Source organism: Ischnura elegans, chromosome 2 (assembly GCF_921293095.1).
Source record: "Ischnura elegans chromosome 2, ioIscEleg1.1, whole genome shotgun sequence".
Taxonomy (NCBI): Eukaryota; Metazoa; Arthropoda; class Insecta; order Odonata; family Coenagrionidae; genus Ischnura; species Ischnura elegans.
Window position 1 is genome coordinate 108,159,575 of NC_060247.1, and position 16,238 is coordinate 108,175,812.

A 16,238-nucleotide genomic window follows, 5' to 3' on the forward strand; every position below is an offset into this window, starting at 1 on the left:
AGAATGAGACATTAATACGCCGCTAAAAATTATATCATGGATTGATTTATTTATCAAAAGTACATTGTAGCTATTCTAATTATAATATATTAAAGTTTTCATAGGAATTTCATGCTCATTAAGTATTAACAAAATATTTGTCTTGAATATGCGATTCTCTCTTTGAAAAAATCTTAAATAATAATGAGCGTAAATGAAGGTTTTATCACGCTTATAATAGAATAATCTTCTTTTTCTGACTGCTTAGTGAGGATTTTGAAATCAATGCAGTAGTAGCCACACCAATGGTTTGCTCAACACGGAAGTGAATGGAGATATTTTGAGACTCACAGAGGAATGAACTGTGATAGATTCTGGTAATGTAATGGTGTGAATGGGAAAAGAACAATGGAATTATCAATGCTGACGCAAATGAATAGACCACAAAATTAATTCATTAGTTTTTCACCCGGATTAGCAGGTCTTTCAGGTACTACTCCACTGCTGACCTCAGTTCAATAAGGAAATGAGCAGGTGACGTGAAAGAAACAAGGAAACGATAAAATATTTAAATGTCAGAGGTGGATTATATAAAGTGCATCCATGTAAGTGAATACTCTAGGACTCATAGGGCTGAGAAGTTCTATGGTGACTATTCTTTCAGTGGCATTAAATCGGCCATATGAAAGCTAAGTGAAAAATCTACTCAATTTACTTTGTTTCATGAAGTTAACTTGAAAATATCAATTATTTTTATCTTTTCATAATTAAATTTTTCAATCAATTATTATTATCCTTTGGGTTATTTCCATTTACATCATAAATTTCCATTTCAATTTCAAATATATTTGTGCTTGGTCAATTCCAGAGGAAATCAGTTGAATGTTATATTTTATTTTGATGAATAATTTTTTCATTAGTACTGCTTTGTGTACCGTTTTACGCCGCAGATAGTGAGAATGTATACTTTATAATGCAAGGTCCGCAAAGCTAAATTGATTATACCTGCGAATTGCATTTATTATTATCGTATTATTACATACATTGTACCAATTATAATTGTCAGTGGAGTAGCCATGGGGGAGGTCCGGGGGGTCCGGACCTCCCCCCGAAATATGATAACGCAATTATTTTGCCTCATGAAAGAAAACAAAATATTGAAAAAGCATGAATTTATAAAAGATTTCTGTGTCAAATGTAGTTTTTTTAATAATGTAGACAGTTAAAAATAGTTTCAAACCCTCCACTTAGTACCCTATTTCTCAAAACATTTTCCCCTGATTTTGGAACCCCCCGAACGAAATCCTGGCTACCTCACAGATAAGTGTAATTGCTGAGTAACTCCAATTGTTCTTTTGAAAATATTCAGTATAATTGAAATAACATTTCAGATGATACAAAAAACTATAGTCTTGAAATCGAAATTCCCAGTAGGTATTCAATTATTGTAAGAAATTCAACTACTTTTTCTATGATGGAAGTTATGCGCATTTTTATGCATAGCTTATAATTATCCAAAAGGGTGGATCCAGGGTTTATTTTGGGGGGGGGGCACAAGGATCAGACAGGCAAACGGTCTTCTCATATTTGAGATTTTAAATAGCAAAGGTACTACAATTACTGCATGAAATATTCTCTTAATTTTAATATTAAAGTTATTATTATGAAATTAAATAATTGAGAATACGATATACACAAAAAAAATGAATGTAATGATAATCGTATTCAAAATCTTGTCTATTTTATAAGCGTCTGGGGCAGGGGGGCACGTGCCCTTGTGCCCCACCCTTAAATCCACCAATGATTATCCATGTAATCTTTATGAGAGCACTCTCTTATGAGCAGTTATGAGCCCTCTTCATATACGCAGGTTGAATGAAATCAAGGATAAATGTTTTTTGTAGAATGGCATTGTACTCTAACTGTCGTTCAAGGAAATTTTTAATTCGTGCCAGTACTTTTTACCATCTATGGATATTATAGTGATAATATGCATAGATAATATATGATACCGTGCATAATACGCATTTTTTTACATAGAAAAGAAGTTTTACAAATTATTAAAACTTTTGTGACAATAACGTCGGTAAGATAAAAAAAATCAAAATATTTTAGTTTTTCGGGCGTTAGATAACAGAAAAGTCGGGTTCACCATGAAAAATACAATTATTCAGAACATAGAATCCTGGAGCATTCTTTAAGGGATTATAATTTTAATGACCTTATGCCTTTCTGATAAAATTGTAATAAAACTCCAACAATTGCTTTTTATTGGACGAATTACATTATGTAAAGTTTTTCACCTAAAAGGGAGGATGAGGGCACCTTTCCATATTGAAATGCTTACAAAAAAGGCTTGCAACTGTTAAACTTAAACTACCAAGTGAATGTTACCGATATATTATGAAGTTAATGGCGGTGGCCAGGGGAGTGTGGCATTTTAGTAAGCAGGGCGCTCTACTACTCATTGAAGGGTTCCTGCTTTGGGACATTCCCATGCAAAAATCTTCGGAGTGCGACGTATCCTAGGGAAAGGAAATGGCGCCCATACCATTAATACTTAATTACTTAATTAATATGGTGCTTACTCTACCACTCTCGGCACTCTCTTAACCAACCTCCGGTTAGTAAAGTAGCTCCTGAATAAGTAAATATAGAATGGATTTATTTCAACTATTCCACGCAACAATTTAATAAAATATTCTACGCATTCTAAGGGGATATGGTGCAAGTATTTCATTGCACAATCTTACGGAAACTTTGATAAAAGTCTTATTAGAAATATATTGAAGTTTATCTGGCCTATTTCATCTATTGACGCCTGCAGGTCTCCCTTTTAAGTTAGGTAAAATTTGTTAAAAACATGTTTTGGCGATAACCTACACTGTTCTCCTTGTTTTTAAGGTGATATGGTGCAAGTATTTCATTGCAAAATCTTACTGAAACTTTTATGAAAGCCTTATTAGAAATATATTGAAGTTTATCTGGTCTATTTCATCTATTGAGGCCTTTAGGTCTCTCATTTATGCTAGGTTAAGTTTGATGAAAATATTTTTGACAATAACGCACCTTGTACTTCTTGTTTTTTTTATGTCATATGGTGCATTTATTTCATTGCATAATCTTCCTGAATCTTTGGTATAAGTCCTATTAGAAATATCTTGAAGTTTATCTGGTCTATTTCATCTATTGACGCCTGCAGGTATCTCTTTTAAGCTAGGTTAAGTTTGATGAAAATATTTCTTGACGATAGCCCACGCTGTACTCCTTCGATCACAAAGTTGCACAGGAGGCAATCGCTTTCACGGCCACAATTGATTGCACGCGGAAGGAGCTGGCAGTGCGGACTGGGGAACCCCATACCACTCCAACGGCGATTCTATCGCCGCAACACCCCCTCCAGCTTCGCTCCCTTCCCCCTCTCTCGGGCGAGGCGCGGCGTCGCTTTCTGCTCCCCTTCACAACGCGCGCTGCCCAAATGCCGCGCTCCAACCCTCGTAGCACTCTGACCAAAGTCACCCCCTCCCCCGTCCTCTGAACTCAACCCTCCATGCATTAGTCATTCCGATGAATACCATTGTAGCAGTACGTGCGAATCGTGTAGTGTTCCGATAATTCACAGATCTGCAAGTCTTGGTCGTTTTTCTGCGTAACTTCATGTTCTGAATGGGGCAACAAAGGCGGAGTTGATTTGTAAATACTAAGGCGCCATAAATATTTAGAGCTGGCTACTTTGTTTTTTATTCCTAAAATATGTTTTTATTATACTATAAAGTACTAATAATGCTGCCATAATAATAATAACTATTAATAATTATAGCTTAGTGCTAACAGTAGACATTATAAAACCACGAGTAGGACTCGGACCACAATTTTGTGGTCCTATGTTTTTACCAATGTTGTCATGTGGCATAATGTCTGGTGATGATGCACCTCTGATAAAAAAATGACTTCAGCCCTAAGGAATAGCCCCGAGTCGGCGCTTGAAACGTTGGTTGGTATGGAAATATTAACCCGGTGGGAATCCCGAGAGCAGTTTACCCACATATCTGAGTACTCTAACAATTTCTTCGTGTATTTTGGTTTTCAAAGACCGCAATATGTACATCCACTTTGCTACCCACTCATAGGTCGAATTTCCCACTTCTCTTGTGATAATATTCGGCAAAACGTGAGCAAAAGTCATGCTATATGTGAATCTCTAATATTCTTTGTTAATGAATTTAAAAGGTCTGCCACGCAATTAGAATTCTAACTTATACTTGAATAGATAATAATACTCAATTGGCAGCCTCGTGTAGTCGAAATATTCCTTCTCATCTCCTATCTGTAACGATACATGAATAAATACGACGGTATTTGATTACTCATGGCGAAGTCAAACTGTAGAAAAAGTTATAGGTGTTTCCATTATTCCCTCTATAAAATATACTCATAATTTTTTAGGACAAGTACTTTCCCTATTCACAAACATTATTCCCTCTGTTACAGCTTTTTAATATCCCCTCTCATGTTATTTCATGCTTCATTCGCACCCTGCGTCTCATTATTTCCTAAAACAACTTGTCCTCACGCTCCATGCCTAGAACACCCTTGTTGCTTTCCCTCTCTTTCTCTGCCTTCCTCGCTAAACCAACAAATGGAACACTTTCAGCCAATTCTTGTCACAATCACCCTTGAGGTAACCAAAAATGCATTCAAAGTCTGGACACTTGAGTAGTATAATTGGTGGTAAACAAAGGCGTGTATATCGTGGCGAATGTAGCACCCACGTGCTGAAGGGGAGCAAAACTGGCCTCGAGACCAAACAATCTATTATGAAATGTAAAAATAAATACTGAAAACCAAAGATTAGAAATTGGCAAAAGCTGTAAATTCGTAATCGTTGATAGTAAACTCTTAAGACCTCAATACACTTAGATATACAATAGGGAAATGCTTTCATTCCGAACCCACCCACGCTTAATGTTTATTTCATGCTCATCTGGACACTTGTTTCATGAGCATTCATGTTCAATCTATTGGGGCTTATGAGCACTCTTAGAACATTCGCGAAAAAATCTAGACACGCCTAAGGTTATAGCACCCTGATCGAAGTCAGATTCTTGTTCCAGTTCAAGTAAAAGCAAATTTAATTTGCAGTTGGGATTTTTTTTACTTTTCGTGTTTTTGTGGTAGCGGTTCTTCCAATGTTTTTCCAACATGGGTCACAGCTCCCTGACCAATGGCAGGATTTCTGGTTCCAATTCAAGTTTGATCAAATGAATGCGCTGTTTGGAATTTTAGTACTTTTAGCGCAAGTCTGGGTGACCCTAGCTCTTTCTTTGCCCCTTCAACGATTTTCCCATGAAAAGAACCCGGAGGAAGAGCCGCTGGGAATTTTGCTAGAAGGTTTTTCATATAATCGGCGTCAAGATTAAATAACGCTGTACTTTGCACATTTATAACCGGGTTTGTGTGCATTGTAAAATAATGAAATATATGTCATTCTAAAGAAAATTTTATTTCAAATTCTGATATGTTTTTTGGTTTATGACAAAGTCAATTATAAAGACACCTCATTGCAGTAAATAAACCGTGCACCGTAAAATTAGCAGTTTTTTTTACTTCATGAGCTTTGAAACTCAACCTAAGGAAAACTACAAAGTCTCAATAATTTCTCTTCCTCAAGAAGTTACGAAAAGTGATTGAGATGCATAAAATATCCTTTGCGTATTTAGACGACGTAGACGTGGCGTTTTTAGAACGCATATTTTGTGGTTAATTAACGAATATGTTTAAACATTATCTAGTTATACAATGTACTTGAGGATGAATCGGTAGTCACTCTTTCATTATCCATCCAGCGGTTGCTGCGTAGTAAGAGTTAAAATATTCCTTAAGATGTCGAGAAAGAATGTTGGGCAACCGGTTCATGGCCGGGCGGATGGTCCCCTCTCGTGAAGGGGTTGAGGATGGGTGTAAGCCGTTTGGTGCGGCAGAAAGAGAGAGAGAGGGGGGGGGCGAGGGATGAATGGCAAGGTCCGAGATAATTCGAGCAGACCGACTGGGCAGCGAGAGTGGTGTGGACTGAAGTGGTGCGATGAAGGGGAAATGGCACAATCATCCTGCAGGAGCAGACAAACTGCTGAAGGCCCCTGTAGGATGGGGAGGTGGCGCGCATTGCCCCGGATGAAATCAAGGGAATCCCTGACGCACATGCAAAATCACTCATCTAAGCCTGCTCCAATTTCTATAATCGCTCCATTAGTTTTGCAATGGAAAGCGATCACTGGAATAAATCTTTGATCTCCAATTTGTATAGTTGGCCCTCTGGTCCACTGGTGATAGATATTAGACTAGTTATCGATTTTTATTGACCAAAGATGGCCATTCTTTTGGAGGGCCGATAGTGAGATAAAGTCGCGAAAAAGCATATATCGTTTGCAATTTTCATCAATGGAACGATCGAAGAATTAAAATCCGTGGTGGCTTCGATTAATTCAAATTTAAGAGGCAGGTAGGCAACGACTCATCGAAAAAGGCCAGACAGAAGGACTAAACAAGAAAGTCTACTCTAAAATTGTTGATGTTTTCCAGCAATACTTTGTAGAATTTACATAACATTTTGTATGAATATAACTAAACTTAATTTTTCCACAGAATTTTTATTAAAACACTACCACGGCTACGAAGGCTTGCGTCATCTTGTGTCGAAACCCTGGTAAAAATTTTAACAAAAATTTTAACCAGGGTTTCGACTAGGGTTTTACCAGGGTTTTAACCAGATTCTAGTAAAAAATCTAAGGGAAAAACAAAGTTTAATTTTTTTCATCCAAAAAAATACACTAAAGTTTCCCATTAATCGAATAAAACTAACGAAAATTTAAAATCAATTTACAACAATGCAACGGTCAATGAATTAATAGCCCTGGTGGATTTGATTAATTAAAATCCACGACGCAGGTAGACTCATCATAAAGTCTAGACTGAAGGACCCCGGAATGGATAGGGAGTGAGGAAGGGATTCGTGCCGTGGTGGTGGGAAAAGTCAAGGGAATCCCCTATTCCCCCCCTCCACGCAGACGCCACCCCACACCCCCGTCTTGCTCCACCCTGATCCCTTTCCCCCACCCTACACGGGCACACACCACACCCTTTTCCACCCTCCGTCCCCTCCACAAGGACCCTCTCCGCCGCCGCCCCTACCAGCAGACTTCCATTGATTGTGTCCTCTCGCCCTGGCCTCCCTCCCGCGCCGCGGCGGCGGAGGGGAAGGGCCTTTCCCTTGCTGGGGGCTGACACACGCTGGGATGGGCCCGGTGCGTGCGGGAGGGGAAGCGGTGGAGAGGGAACTCCGGGAAGGGGCGGGAGGAGGGGAGGTACGCCGGTTTGTGTAGCTATCGCATGGACCTGGCTGAGGTCGAGCGCTTCACCGTCAGTGGTGTTCTGGAGCCCGCGACGAAACAGACGCGGTGGGCTCGCATGGGAAGGAGCAGGGTTCTATAACCATATATCCGCACGCACGGGAACCCAGCGGGGGTGCATCGCAGAGAGAATTGGCCGCGTTTAGTCGCACTGTTCGCCCGTCTTCCCTCCCCCCACGGTGTTGGATATACGCACATATATAAACCCGAGTCCGAACAGCGCCTGCGAAGGGACCCGGTGTTTGTCTCCGGGGTTCACCGGTGGATGCGGTTCTCTTCGGCGCCCACAGTGCTCCACACACCCGATAGGGCTCGCTACGGGCTCTCTTACCCTCCAGCCTTGTGCTCCTGACAGAGAGAATATTTTGATTAAAAGGTGAGTGGAATATCTCATGTGCTTTTACGGAAATAAAATATTGAGTTTTACGTCTTAGGCGATGCCTTAAGGAAATCGAGGATCGATATCATGATATAGACAAAAAATTGTTTTGTTTCCACGGATTTTATTACTTAACCGAACTAGGTTTAAACAATATACACTTTTATACCGTGAAATTGAAATTGTATATAGTCGAATCCTAAGACGGTTAAGTAATAAAATGTGTAGATATAAGAGGACTGTTTTATCTTTACCACGATATCGTAAGAGCGTGTAGACAGAGGGAGTACTTAGGCTAGTGAATGTGCTGTTAACCATGCTTAAGGAAAGGATGTTTGGCGGACTAAGGATTAAATATTATTAATTGGTTCACGGATAGAAAGAAGGAAAGGCTTAATTACAAATTGAAGAGGGAAGTTTATTAGGGGACTGTGGATTTGCGTGAGTAATGACTGACATGTTGATCTTAAAACCTTTGTCCCTCGCGAAGACTACCTGTGATCATGATCGGCAGGCTACACAATCTCTTGCTACACAATTATTTTATTCCTCACACTTCGATTTTTTATCCGCTTTTAATGTCGCACACCCTTGGTATTTTAGTGCAGACACTGTTTCTGGCATTGTGTTGTTTCTTTCGTCAAAAGTGGTGGGAAAAAAGTCTTAAGAAAAATCAAGTCTTATCAGAAAATAATGGTGCCAAGTTTTAATCAAAGGGAACACAAATGCATGATATAAATAGTATCATCGGCGTAATTATCTGTTAAAAGTGGATCCAGCGCATGGGGTACAATCCTTCCGCCTTGATCTTCGGCCCCGTAATGCCGGTTTCCTTTAATTTATACGCCGGAGTCGCTTCAGTGAACCGAGGGGTCAGACCAGATATTGTTTCCCGTAGTTGTAGGCACATTCGTATTTTTCCTGGGCCTTCCCATTCATTTATGTCATGTGCGCTATTTAGAGTAACTCCAGTCATACCATCCTTCGCGTACTACCGTGGGTGAACTCCGATTCCACGGCGAAATCGATATTTGATTCAGCCACGAGACTAGCGCTCTCGCCATCCCGGCTAGCCACCTCGTCACATCCCCCTTAAAATTTCCGGAATGAAAAATTTGTGCTTTGTTATCTCTTTCTAAGTTCCGTGGGTGATTGGAGATTTAGGCTGATGTCTTATATCGCAATGTTGTGCGTGTGAAAGTCACGTAGAAAATATAATTGAGATTGAACAATGTGCAATATCATTGACGGCTTGAACAATGTGCACTATAAGTAGCTTAAATAAGCTCAGCGTATGCTAAAATATTTTTCATCCTATTTAATAGGTTAATTACATATTAGAATGCCTTTTATGCTGGACAATTTAATTTTTAAAATGGGTTGTATTCAAGAATATTAATTAAGAAATACGCTTATAAACTTTGAGTATACTCTTTCAAAACGGGTAAAGACATGTACTAAAATTTTTCCCATTAATAAAAGTGAGAATTTTTCATTACCAATTTAAAAAATTAAGGCTAAAAGAACATTTTTAGGAGCCTTTATTCGCTTAATTTAAAAAATTATTTACACTTTTAATGGTAGTTTTCGATAGAGGAATTCGGTGAAGCTCATAGTATATCATAAAAATTATTGCAAAAAAAAAACAAATTGTTCGTACATTTCCAATTGCAACAAAATGTTTCAATGGCATGCGCGCAGTTTCATGAAACGATATCTCGTGACTTTTAAATAAATATGTTCATCTCTTAAGATAAATTCTAAACTAATTTAGAGTGAGAATTAAGTGACCGATAATTTATTCGAATAATTGATCTTAAAAATGTCATCAAACACTTGAGAAGAAGCCATTAATAAATGTCGAATGATATTAATTCTTCTAATGTTATCGTGCATTATATTCATGAATTTAGAAGTGGTATAACATTACTAAAGCGAGTTTTACTTCCTCCGGTTTGTGTTTTATTTTTAATTCTCTCTTTATCTTTGTTTTGGTGTGCATTTTTAATGTATTTCGAATTTGGAATTATTTGTCTTCCTTACAAAATTCCTCATTTAACTTTAATTTCTGTTACTATCATCAAGATGGATGATTCTACTCCATGAATTATATATTTTAATTTCTTCCGCTAATTTTTCTTTAACCCACAAGGGCATTCGTTGCCAGTGACTCTCATGTGGCGATTTCCCATTTTTTTTAAACCGGTCCGTTTGTCCAAGAAATACCTGTTATATTTCTTTCTACCATCTCTCCTGGGTGTAATTGTTGATTTGCTTCACGCGTTAATTGATAAACGTCTAGTATATCAGCAATTGTCTTTGTCTTTGACGCTTAAATTGATTAATTCTGATGAAAACTGAGTAGAGTAGTAGCATTAGATGCGAATCTTAAGTTTTAGTCTTATTTCGATCGTTTATGCTTGATTTTCAATCCCAAAGTTTGGGTATAGTGGTTGTAATATAATTTTTTCGATGATAAATTAGCGCTCAAATTGTAGCGAGGAGAATATAAAGAGGGATCCATGGAAAAAAACTACTGAAGTATTCCTACCGTAGACAAGCGTTTGGTGACCGTAAAATAATGTTGTTGAATTATATATATATGTAAATATTAGGTTTATTCACAAATAGCTGTTGCAAGATCTTATTGCTGAGTCAGGAAAACGTTAGCGCTAATGATCGCTAAAGTGCTCGTTTTAAGCTAAAAATCCTTAGCAAACTAGAAAAATCCTCACTTAAACTACTGAAAAAGTATTCTTCTGATAAATCCGGAATAACATAGCCAAGGGACTTCACTATGCGGCCTTAATAGTAATTGGATAACTAGCATAAATTAAATACATTAAAATTTTCTGCAGTATCAATCGATTTTTTTTAACTTTATTAATCCAATAATTCTCACGAAAAAGCTCAATGTGTGATTTCAATGATCAAAATATTTCGGTAAATCGCAGTTTGATATCTCAAATGAAGTGACCTCTAGACCTTGATTGAGCCAAATTCACTTATTTTGACAACAAGGACATCATTATCAATGTAATACGGCAGTATGAGCTATGTTTGTGAGCTAGGTATGTCTCCAATAAATCAGTCATCGAATTCTTACAATACTTGAGGGAGATGGGACCAATTGAGAAATGAACCTTTTACCTGAATATTACCGGAATACCCGGAATATATTTTCCCTAAAGGTTTGAGCATATGCCATAGTGACGAAATATTATGAGAGTGGCGACGCATTTCCTCAAAGTTTATAAAATATTCTAAATATTTTTAGCAATACTAATGAAACCTGATGTGAAAATTAATCATTGGGTGTAATTCCTCCAAGCACACTCATTTTTACTCGGTCATCTGTGAAATCTTTGGCAAAGCATATTCCATATAGTTAGCCTAGCTAAGTATTTCTGGACGCCTTTCTAAAAAGTGGAAATAGTTGACTCATTTAGCCAAAACAATGAGTCATATTCTACCTAGGGTTTTGAGCCAATATTTAAATTTAGGATACCGATCTATTTAATAATGCCACATTCAATGGTCCTTTCAAAACGTTAATCATATTTTCATTTTTTTCATTATTTCATTTTCATTTTTCACGCTAAAATTTGTTTCCTCATAACAAGCGAAGGTGAAAATATGATGAAATAAAACTCTTTGGAAACATTGGTTAGTGAAGCAGACGCTTCTTATCGGTGAATAAGTACCTATTTTATGCGTCTGACAAACACGGAAAAGTTTACCCTCACATCACATGCCGGATATGCTTGCTTTCGTAAAAATTTTGAATGTATTTACCTTTCATTTTTAAAGACTAAATTCCAATGAAGTCATTGCTATTTTCAGTAAGTTTGTTGGTGAGTGTTTAAAACGTTCATTTAAGAAATAAAAGATATTTTTGAGTGTTTGTAATAAATAGCAGTATTTTGTTGCTCAAAATTGGAAAAAAATGAAAAGAAAATATTTATTATAAACAGTGACTGGATGGTAAGCCACTTCCTGCTCTTAGGAACGTAAGACGATCAGAGAAAGCAAAACATCACTTCCGTAGATAGATTAAGTATATCATAAAGAATTAAATCAAAACTCCAGTTTAGCGATAGTCATTATGCTATATTTATATATATTTTATTTCATTCAGGGTAGGGATACCAACAACTTTGTTGCCATCAAATACCAGGTGATTATTTTGTATTCATTCAAAAACGTATCTCTTTCAAAAATTTGTTCCAGCTGTATGTCAAGTATGTAAATCTAAGATATCAATACCGTTCTTTTCTTTCCTTTTGATTAAGGAACCGCTTGAACCTGCTGATCATTTTTGCAATGAGCTCAAACCCGCCTATTTCGTGTAGTAGCATAATTATTTGTTTTTGAACCGATTTCACCGTAGGATATTTGGTCAAAATTCTTACATAAATTGGGTACTCATTTAGAAAAATCGTGCAGCTTTTTCCAGATTCGTGGGTTAAGGGGTATATCACAAAACAGCATTTTAAATGTCTCACCTTAACTGGATTGTGAGGTGGTTAATTACATTTTAAAGATGCAAATTCATTGCGTTCCTTTGTTGCGGATCCGCCCTACAGCTTGTGAAAGGTGCTATTCCAAGGGACGACCTTTAATTAGCAACCGCTTAACAGTGGCGCCTTTGAAGTCGGCCGGAAGCCAAGCACTATTCTCAACTGTCCAAATATATGTATGGCTCCACCACTTTTCTTTCATAGCCTTGTGGCTTACTTCACGGTGGGCCTTGAACTTGGCTTTGAGGATCAAGATCGCAAGAAGGCGATCAGATGTATTTCCTATCTCCTTATCTAACAAACAAAGAACGAAGCAATTCTATTATTTTGATTTTCATCGGCTCTTGAATACGTGAATTCTTTCCCCATATGATCGTGTTTGAAATATTTAACTTCTAAAGGCTATGGAAGATATTGAGCACGTGACTAAGAAATTTCATTTTTCAACGCATCTGATACTATGGAAAATACCATCTATTAATGGGGAAATGGTCAAACATTTCATTCAGTATGAAAACAATCTTTCCCTTTACATCCAAATATTGCTGTACCTATATGCATTCAGTATTATAACCTTAGCTAATTAAATCTTTGCCTCTATCTCAGTATGTAACAACAAACAAAATATCATAAGAATTCAGCGACGATTTATATTTTTATTTAAGTAAAACTGTTTGATTTTTAAAAACATTTATCATATTTGAAATCACTTTTTATTTTCATGGTACCGTTTTGTCGTAGTCAATTTTGGTCTTGCATCAAAGATTGATTAGAATATTCGGCTTTAGCATAACGTGCGTCCAATGCGTGAACAAATCTTTTATATGATAGTTATCAAATAATTCTTTGACCTCTTTATATTAATTTCTTTATGCAATAAACACTGAATATTTTTATAATTGTTTTGATATGTTTAAGCATTTCCACAGCATAGCTCACTACCAAACTCACGTATCGAGCGACGCATATTACTCTTAAATTCGAGGGGCATTTAAAAGTGGAATAATTACTTGCACAGAGGGTGAAAAGAATCCGAGTGCAAAGGCTTAAGTGGGTTAAGTTGTTTTCTTTCTAGCTATTATTACTTTTTATTATTGAGGAAACTAATTCATGAATACTGGTTAACATGCCTCCAGAGTACGATTTAATGCGATAGCATTAGCAACACTACTAGTTTTCAGTAATGCTACCTCGCATACATAATACGCATTGCATGAACTTGCCTATTATACTAAATTTACAATGCGCATTGCTTATCGATGGCTAAGCTCCAACAAAACGTATCTCAAAATTTGGCCGGTTTGACAAAGGTAACTTAAACAAAGCGTAATAACATTAAAAAATAAAATTCAAGGAAAAAACAACTCTTTGCTGGCAAGTGTATGCATCTTTTTCACTTTTATGTATTTTCGGATTTTTAATTTTAGCGTACAATTAGAAAAAAAATTAATCGTTTTTTTTTTCTCTCCTGAAAAGTTGCTATTTCTGAGGTACGTGCTGTTAGAACCTAACCATCGTTATGGTTGCGAAATAGGAATAAAAAACTCATTCCTTAGCAGTTCTAACGGGTACTCCATATTTGAGAGAAAAAAAATTAATCGTTTTTTTTTCTCTCCTGAAAAGTTGCTATTTCTGAGGTACGTGCTGTTAGAACCTAACCATAGTTATGGTAGCGAAATAGGAATAGACAACTCATTCCTTAGCAGTTCTAACGGATACTGCATATTTTTCTTGAATCTATTATAATAGTATATTCCAAAAGATGAAATTAATGATCTTCATAGTCCTTTTTTTACGTCGAAATCATATCTATCTTCATTTCCATTTCACAGCTTGAAACAATGTTCCTTGATTTATTTTTGTTTATTACTTGCCATCCTAATATCTAGACGTATTAATGGAAAATTCAAGGCTTATTTCTTCGAGTGAAAATTACAAATGCGCATTATAAATTCCTCTTTTACTTACAACGTTGAGGTTTCAACGTTTAATCCATTGAGTAGCTCCTAAATCAATTGCAATCGACCATCCGGAAGAGTAAGGTTCATATAAGCTTCAGTTCTGGAAGGGAATTTCTTTCTTTCCTCAATTTTCGCATGTTAATTAAATGATGACATTTATTCAGCGAAGTGTAACGTATACCGTCGCGGTCGTAGTGAAATGAATTCGAGGCGGGGGAAGAATGTTTATTTGAGTATTGCCTTACTACTCATTGTTTACCATTGACTCAGTGAACCTTGAGAGAGCGAGATCGTGATTTTCTATCTCCCCCTCTCTCTCTCCCAGCCGATTCCCCCCATGTCTTCATGTCATGTCGTATCGAACTCCCGCGCATCCCATGCCGGCTCCAATAAGGAAAGGCTAGTTGTGTGTTTGCGTAACAAGCACTCGGGACCTTGTGCCAAAGCGAGAGATTCTTTCACTCTCCGAGAGGGATGGGAAAGGATTCGATCATACACTGCCGAGGTCTCCTATCGTCGCCGGTGATTGCACGAGGGTATACTACTTTAGTCCGCATTGCACCGGCTTGACGTATTCACTTTGCCTCGTCTCTTCTCTCATCCCTGTAGAAAATTTTGGGGGACAAAATAATCATATTCCGGGATACCTACAAAATTACATACGAGATGTCGCATATTACTTTCACTGGGGTAAAAACTAGGGATGGACGGATCCAGGATATTTTTCGGATCCGGATTCGGATCGGATCCTTGATTTTCGGAGCCGGATCTTTCGGATCGGATATTTTCGGATCCAAATGCATTTTCAAATTCCAGACGCTGAGATTCCCCCGATGACTGTTCAATCTCTTGGGAAGAGTCGCACTATGTGCCTGTCGTACTTTGCCTTTTTCATTTTCCACGGCTGAAATTCTCCTACGTAACCTCTGCGAGAGCTTTCAAACAAAACGGTTCATGAGTAGGACAAGAATGGCATGCGATGGCGCATTCGAAGATGGAATCGGAATTCTTTCCGCCCTTATGGGGCGTTGCATTCACTGAAGCTATTATTTAAAATTTAGTATCCAGATCCGATGTATTCCGCGACTTTGGATCCGATGTATCCGATGAAGGGCAATATTCGCGGATAATTGGATCCGAGGTATCCGATCCGACCATCCCTAGTAAAAACAGTTTTCTTGATTAGGATTCGAACTCTCAACTCTCAGAAGCCGTGTTCACACGATGCATTTATCCCTGCAAGTACGTGGCAGGGTGAATGCTCGGATAGATGAGCGATACTATGGCAGGGGCGTGCATTTATTTATTTATTGCCACACTATCAAAAACAGCTCTATTGGGCATAGTAAATCGGGGCTTTCATAATATTTAATTATTAAACTTACACGAACATCCCCGCCGCCACCGCGGCCGGCCATTGGATCAATTTTGGGTGTCACCACGGTGTAATTTTGATGGTGAAAGTGTTAACGCATCAACCTGCTCGGGTAAATTCATCGTGTAAACACGCCATGATCCACATGAGGTGCTCCATCACCTAGCTTAAAAAGCCTTTTCCTTCCTTTGCGGCGTGTTTTCGGCTATAACTGACAAGATGGAGTGTTTTATGTTCTTCTTCAACTTCAAAATCAATGGAGCTCCTCCATCCGGAAGAGAAAGGCATAAAAGCTTCTCAGCTAGGAAATGTAATTTTGCTATTTTCATTTATACATATACTAAGTGACCATTCACATCCTGCTAAATTAGAATCCGGGTCAAGTACATAAAATTAATTTTCCTGTATGATATTTTTGCACTTAATATGTACTTGTGGATGACTCCTTAAAGGTTCGTTGCTGGCTTGTCCGCCGTTACTTCCGTAAATAATTAAAGAAAGTACTTTTTCTAAGGCTGTCAATGTGAGAATTTAGTTATTCTTTACCAGCGGTTCTCAATCCGTAGAAGTCTATGTAGGTAACACAGAGCTAGATATTCATTCATGCGCTGATCACAA

General features: G+C 37.6%; 1 protein-coding gene across 2 annotated transcripts in view; it reads left to right on the plus strand.

Annotated features, from left to right (window-relative positions):
• LOC124154321 (scavenger receptor class B member 1-like) overlaps window positions 1-16,238 on the plus strand; it is a 218,573-nt gene that overhangs the window by 104,499 nt on the left and 97,836 nt on the right. The window contains exon 1 of one of the 2 annotated variants that reach the window (XM_046527982.1): window positions 7,390-7,761. The exons of the other annotated variant lie outside the window; for it this stretch is intronic. The gene's annotated coding sequence lies outside the window, so the exon portion shown is untranslated. Of the gene's footprint in view, window positions 1-7,389; window positions 7,762-16,238 lie in introns of those variants that run through there. 2 annotated transcript variants of the gene reach the window in all.